Source organism: Sorex fumeus, unplaced genomic scaffold (assembly GCF_029834395.1).
Source record: "Sorex fumeus unplaced genomic scaffold, SorFum_2.1 ptg000131l, whole genome shotgun sequence".
Lineage (NCBI taxonomy): Eukaryota > Metazoa > Chordata > Mammalia > Eulipotyphla > Soricidae > Sorex > Sorex fumeus.
This window is the reverse complement of record NW_026606188.1, coordinates 6428904-6436496: the sequence shown is the minus strand read 5'-3', so window position 1 is coordinate 6436496 and position 7593 is coordinate 6428904. Positions and strand designations below refer to the sequence as shown.

The 7593-nt window shown below is 40.0% G+C and overlaps 1 pseudogene; it reads left to right on the top strand.

The window, feature by feature from the left end:
• The first annotated feature begins 7170 nt into the window (after window positions 1–7170).
• LOC130015820 (uncharacterized) lies at window positions 7171–7271 on the top strand (annotated as a pseudogene).
• Window positions 7272–7593: the final 322 nt, after the last annotated feature.

Sequence of the window (7593 nt, the reverse complement as noted above, 5' to 3'; positions counted from 1 at the left end):
CCTTGCAGGCAGGATACTCTCAGTAGCTTGTCAGGCTCTCAGAGAGGCATAAATGGGTAGGAAGTGTCTTATAATGTGTCTCTCGGTCTGGAAAGCAGCCTGGAGCGTGGTGGTGGTTGGGCAGTGGCTACGGGGACTGGGTCCCTTGGGGTGGAGATGGCTCTTACCTGCCCCACAGCCTGACGCAGAGTCTGGTGGCATGGTTCTGGGAGCCTCCTTTTATACTACTATCTGGGAGGAGCATCCTTAAATTCTGGAGGGTGACTGATTAGGAGACTATCTAGTGCCCACAGGGTGTGGCTTATGGGTGTGATCCCTCCGTCACCAGAGACTGGGGGAAGCAGGCAGAGGATCTCTGTTCTGGGTCCCATTGAGTCCAGAGTCCAGGGTCACAAAGTTCCACATTCTCTGGGTTCCATGAGACTTCATTCTTGCATGAGGCTCAGCCTAATGTCCTGAAAATGGCCTGGAACATGGTGATCATTAGACAGTGGAGGTTGGCTGCTGGGGCTGATGGCTCATCCTTGGAGTGATGAGGGCTCTGACCCACCCTACAGCCTGGTGCTGCATCCCACGTGAATCCCCGTTTCCCCGCCCCCCCCCCCCCAGGATAGACCCCAGCGCCTCAGTTCTGCTAGGCGCCTGTGGACCAGGGGAATCTGACTGTTTAATTAAAACAAAGCATCTTGAAGGCCCGAGGCAGGTGTTGACACGATGTGATTTCTGCCCAGTGCTCTGAATGTCAAAACATGGTATACTCATAAAATAATATTTAGCACATCAATAAAAGGAAAACGTATTAATAACTGCTGCAAACATGGATACAATTTGAAAACATTGCAGTAAGTAAAAAAAAAGCGTGTCATTTATTATTCTATTTATATGAAGTACCTAGAAATAGAGTATTTATAGGAACGTAAAAACAAACTTGGTTGACTATACTTGAAGAGTAGGTAGAAACTGGCTACAAACAAGCTTAAAAAATCAGAAGTTGGTGGAAATTTTCCAAAGCTATTTTATAGCAATTGTTTCACACAATGTTAGACAATCACTAAAAAGAGAGTAAAAAAGTAAAGGCCCTCCCGTTGATCATCGATTTGCTCGAGCGGGCCCAGTAACGTCTCCATTGGAGACTTTGTTGTTACTGTGTCTGGTATATCAAATACATCACGGGGAGCTTGCCAGGCCCACCTGTGCGGGCGAGATACTCTCGGTAGCTTGCTGGGCTCTCCAAGAGGGGCGGAGGAATCGAACTCGGGTCGGCCATGTTGGCTGCGTGCAAGGCAAATGCCCTACCGCCGTGCTATCGCTCCAAATCTCTGAATTACACAATTTATGATATACAAACTTTATGGTATATATATTATGGCTCAGTACAGTTGGTTTATAAAAATGCATGAACAGTGGACAGACAGAGATATAATTGTAAAAGAAATATAAGTAACAAAATATTTCCCTGTAAAATCAGAGTTCCTTTGCATACATATCATGTAATGCCAAGAATCAAGGGGCTGGAGCAATACCACAGTGGGTAGGGCATTTTCCTTGCACGCAGACAACCTGGGTGCGATTCCCAGCATCCCATATGGTTCCCCAAGCACCGTCAGGAATCCAGGAATAATTCCTGAGTGCAAAGCCAGGAGTAACCCCTGAGCATCACCAAGTTTGACCCAAAAAAGAAAAAAAAAAGAATTAAATCAGGATTCAGCTGCATGCAAGGAACGCACCTTAATCTCTGTATTATCTTTCTACTTCTAAAAAAAATGTGTTGTTTTTTGGGTTTTGACCTTTGAGCCACACCCGTCTGTGCTCAGGGATCATTCTGGCCATATTGAGAAGAGCATGATGAGTGCCTGGAATCGTACCTGGCTCAGCCGCAACAAAGCCAGTGTGCCTTACCAGCTGGACTCTGTCTCATTCCATGAAACAGATTTTAAATGGAGAAAGTAGCATTCTTTTTTCTCTTCTTTTCAGTTTCCTAATTCAATGATAAAAGCAATTAAAAAAGGAGCTTTTGTGAAAATAAACCAATTGTTGCCCCTTTTTCATACAATGAACAAAGACACATGTTTAATATAAACACTGAGAGCTCAAGTTACTATTAATCTCATTTATTTGCAATATCAATTTCTTCTTGTTGCTTTTTTCTGCTGGGAAAAATTAGGCTTTAATAAAATAATAAAAAATAGTTCATAGTATCAAAATCAAAAGCTGCTGCATGGAAAAAGATATTCAGGCTGATAAAAATAAACAAAAACACTCTACTGAATGGGAGAAAATACTTGTATATCATACATCAGATGGAGAGCTAAAATACAATATATGAAAAGCACTCACAAGACTCAGTGTCACCAACAAAAAAAAACAATAAGCCAAATGGAAACGCACGTGGGGATGTTCCACTGGTGGGATCATCCACGGGTCCAGCCTCTTGGGAAGACAACACGGATATTCCTCGAAAACCTAGGAATTGAGCTTCCATGCGTCCCACCATTCCACTCCTAGGAAAAAGCCCCAAGGGCCCAGAAGAACAAAGCAGAAAAGACATTTGCATGTCTGTGTTCATTGCAGCACTGAACAGTAACCTAAATATGAGAACAGCCCAAATGCCCATGAATAAATGACTGGATAAAGAAACGACAATACTTACTCAGCCTTAAGATAAGATGAAGTCATGCAATTTATTGCAATGTGGATGGATTTGGAGAGAATCACATTGAGTAAAATCAGCCAGTGTGAGAGGAACAGACTCAGAATAATCTCTCTCATATGTGGGATGTAAAGAAACCCCAGAGGGAAAGATCAAATGCCCAATGGCAATAGAAACAAAGAGCAGGAGAACTGACCCTCCGTACAGAGCTAAATATGGGTCAGGGAGATGGGGATAAGTTAGGGGAGGGAACACTAGTGGGAGGGGAAAAGAGCCTGCCACAAAGGCAGGCTGGGGATAAGAGGAAACGGAGGATATTGGTGGAGGGTAGTGGGCACTGGTGAAGGTATTGGGATAATGCATGCCTGAAACTCAATCATAACTATCTTTATAACTGTAGTTCATGGTGATTAAAAAAAAAACAGACAATGAGCTCTCATTTCACACTAATGAGAGTAGCATATATCAGTAAAACTGAAGCAATTCATGTTGGAGGAAATTTGGTGAAATTAAGGACCCCTAATTCACTGTTGGTAGGAATATCATTTGGTTCAGTCTCTATAAAAATCAACATCGAGACTTCTGAAAAACACTAAGACTAGCACTTTCATGTATCCCAGAACTTCTACTTCTCAGTATTTCCTTTCAAAGGCACAAAAATATTAGCTTGAAAAATATCTATGCATACCTACGATTATTGAAGCAGTAAGCACAATAACCAGGATACAGGAGCAACCCAAATGTCCAACAACAAATAAATGAATAAAAAAGTTGTAGAGTGCTTACACACACACACACACACACACACACACACACACACATACACACGAATACTATGGATCTATAAAAATGATGAAACCTTTCATTTTTCTGAAACTTGAATGGAACGGGAAGGTAGAAGGTTGAGTGGAAAGTCAGCGAATGAAAGACAAACACCAGCTGATCTCATTTAGCTGGTTTTCCTGTAGCATACAGAAATTTAAACAGGAAGACAATATTTAATGATGAAAAACTCTTGGACTTAAACTAAAAACCTGAGTTGACAAAGCAATGTGTGAAAGTGGATGCAGATAAAGTTACCAAGGGGAGTAGTAGATGGTCTTGGGCAATTTGTGACATAGATGCAGTAACTTTATACACCAAACCCACAAACATTAGCACTACCTTAGCCATGTTACCTTAACTATAATAAAAGATCATGCTTTTCCAAACTTGTAAATAAAAATAATAACAGAAGATGGTAGGAAAGTGTCATTGCTGAAAATCTGGAGTTCCATAGTATATATCAAAGTTTATAATCTATAAAACATTGGTTTTTATTTTCATTTCATAGTAGGCAACAGATTTTCTAAATGTATTCCAATTCCAATTCTTTACTCTATAATTTTCTTCATTACTCTGTTTAATTGCAATGCCCATGTTGAACCCCTTCCTTCTTGATTAGAGGATAAAGAAAAATGTCCGCCCCTGGAGGTAATAAAATTAGAAGATGCAGAAGTTGGTATTGATGGCAGCTTGGACAAATCATTTGTGTTTGACTGTGTGCCTCAGTCTGTAAATAGAACTTTCTGCTTTTGTGCAACCTCACACCAAGAAATGAAAAGATAATTCTTAATTGTTTTATCTTACAGTTTTACTTTAGTTGGGAGGATGTTTTTTAAAAAATATCTATAAATTCTTGGGACTGAAGGTAGTGAAGAGAATAGCACATGTATAGCATAAATCAATAAACTGTCTTTTTCTTAGGTATGAAAAGTGTGATGACCTATGATTCCCCACATTTTATTTTCTTACAGAGTTTTTAAAGAAGAGAAATATCTTCCATTTATTTATTTTATTGCTCTACTTTTTAAAAAAAATTAATGCTTTCATGTTCATATTCAGTTACCCCAAAAGTTGCCAAATTTATGTTTTTGAAGTAATTGAATAGACAGTCTTAGATATAAAAATAATGTATCGAGTTACAGTTTAATTCACTGCAGACAAATCACCAAGATAAAGAAGTAATCATGATAATAATTGGGCCCTGTTGTTAAATGGAACCAGTTGACATTTGCAAGCATAAATTTCAACAACATCATAGAAACATGCAGAGGGTCTGAGGGGAGGTTTATAAATTCTAAGCATTCAGCAATGTCAGTGCATGACCCTAAGGGATCAGAGATCATTTCAATGATTAATTCAATGAACCAGCTGAAAACTTTTGTGTAACTACTGTTGCTTTAGGGTCAGGGAGGGGCTGAAGTGTAAGTGACTGAGACAATGACAAAATGACTGAGACAGTGACAAAAAGGCAGATGGCGCTCAACTATGTCTTTAAGAGAATTTGAAATCTGACCCAATTCTTAAGACAGCCCTTGACTGGAGTGTCTTAAGCAAACCATATACTAACCCTATATGCAGAACACTGTACAGCAATTGCATGTTGCTTTAAAAGACAAACAGAAAAACTGAATGACAGTGACTTCATTGTAGTTCAACTCAGGGGCATTATTTACTGAGCAGCTAATTTGTATATAACACTGTAGTCAGGTCTCTGTGACTTCAGTATGATTAAGCACCAATCCTTGCCTTCAGCAAAAGGTTCTTAACTAAGAATATAAGTATTTACACTAACATTTTCAATGCAACGCATAAAAATTGAGAAGTGCTACAGGATAAGATAGCTTAGAAACTGAAGCTAAGGAGAAAAGGTCTCTGCACGTGGAATGAGAAGTTTATGAAGACTGTGGTACTGAGTCAAATAATCGTATTAGAAGGAAAAATGGAACAGAAAGGTTAAAACATAAACAAATTTGAAGAGCAAAATTAATTATGTGAAGAATAGATTTTATGTAAATCATAAGCAGAAGAGCAAGCAGGATGCTCTGTTTGGGGGTTCCAGGACTAAATGGAAGATTCTGAGATTGGCAGGGGTTGGAGAGATAGTTGGCAGATACGGCACTTGCCGGGCACACGGCTTACCTTGATTTGTTCCCCAGCACTACACAGGGTTCCCAAATCCCTCCCAGGAGTGATCACAGAGGAAGAGTAAGCCCTAAGCATAGCTGTGTATAAACTTTTTTCAAAAAAATAATACAAAGTAATGACAACAGAAATGCGACAGTGTGATGTGGGTTGACAGGCTAAATTCTAGTTACAGAAATAAGACCACAAAGAAAATTTGTCCTTGCAACAAGGGAACTAATGGTAACTAAATGTGGGTACTGTGTTGAAGTAAAAGGTCAGAAAGACCATGGCTAGCTACTTCTTTTCCCTACATTTTAATAGAATGTGCCTTCATGTAAATAAACCAGTTATTATCAGCCCATGGTATTAGTAAATTTATATGCCTTGATAAACTAAAGAGTGAGTTTTCTCTTTGATGCTAATTAAGCTTGAGTTAAAAGATAGGTGCAGAAGTAACTGATTTGACTCTGTGCCTGCAGAGTATGGGATATTGCCATCTAGGAATTCTAATTCTATAGCAAGATGCTGCCCTGTGGGACTGGAGAGAGACTTTAGTAGGCAGAGTATTTGCACTAGTCGTGGCTGAGCCTGGTTCCATCTCCAGCATCCTATAAGATTCCCCAAGAACAGCCAGATATAGTTCCTGAGTGCAGGTCCAGAAGTAATTACTCCTGAGTACTGCTATGTATAGCCTTTAAAAAGCAGGGAAAAAAAGATGAAGAAGAAGGTGCTGCCTCATAGCCAGGAACCACAGCAATAAAGTATAGATGAGTCTCAAGGCAGCTCAGTCTTGATGGCTTTGAGAGACCACAGCCATCTCCTCTTAGAAACACTCACCTCCAAAGATGTGCAAGGAAGCTGCCTCTCATCTCTCTTGCAAGTGGCCGGAAGCCATGGAAGGCATCCTTGAGAGTGATCACTGGTCTGATTCTGCTTTTGTTCTCAGAAGGAATTGTTAGACTGCAGTCTGCATGCCCTGGCCCTTCACCTAGATCTGAAAGCTGACCAAGAGGATTTGAAGTCACCAGAATCTAGAATCTCATACACAGATTCTCTGGAGTACCTAGCACCCCTGCTGTTTTTGTTTGTTGGGTTGCTTTCTTTGCAAGCAATTTGGCCAAACCTGTCTGAGGTCAGGGCTTACTCTGGCTCTGAATTCTGGGATCACTCCTGACGTGGGTATTGGGGGTCATATAATATGCCAGGAGTTGAATCAAGACTGGCTTCATGCAAACAAACGCCTTTCTGCTGTATATCTCACCAGCTTCTTGTTTTTTTTTTTAATCTATTTCAACCCCCTCCCCCAAGCATTTCTGGAACATTCTTTTCTGTGTGTCTCAGTAAGTAGTCACACATTGGGGTGAAATTAGTGTTTCATACAGAGTAATCCAGTATTTCACCAACATTTCTCCCACTGCTGACTTCTCTTTTCATTTCCCAAGGACAAATCTTTAGGGATATCTTAGAATAATGCCATTGGCTGAGCTGCGTTTTATGAAAGAAAGGTCTCTGTTCAGAACGTAATTCATGCTCTTTAGCCTGTTTTTGAGATTTATGAGACAACTTTTCACTGTTTCTACCTGCGGAGAGAAGGTTAGCACTCCCCTTGACAAGGATGGAAGAGGCTTCGGCCTGCAACACGCATACTCCTAGCTTTGAAACAATATATTTTAAATTTAGATAACTTCATAATATCAGCCTATGAGTCATCATTCCAACAAACGCCAGGCACTGGCTATTCTTCTTTTTTAATCCTGCACCCTAATTTGTGTGTGAGTGTCGGGGGTGTATTACTTTAATGCCCAATTATTTCATTTTCATGCTATGTACTTTATTTCTAATGAGATTATAGATCTCCTTTAAATGGGCTCATTTTCCTTACAAAATGTAATTACAAGCACAGGGTATTTATCACTTCTCTACATCTTTTCGACTTGTATCTCTCTGGCAAATGTGGGTTGTGTAAGCCTCAATATACTTTCCGAGCGATCCCC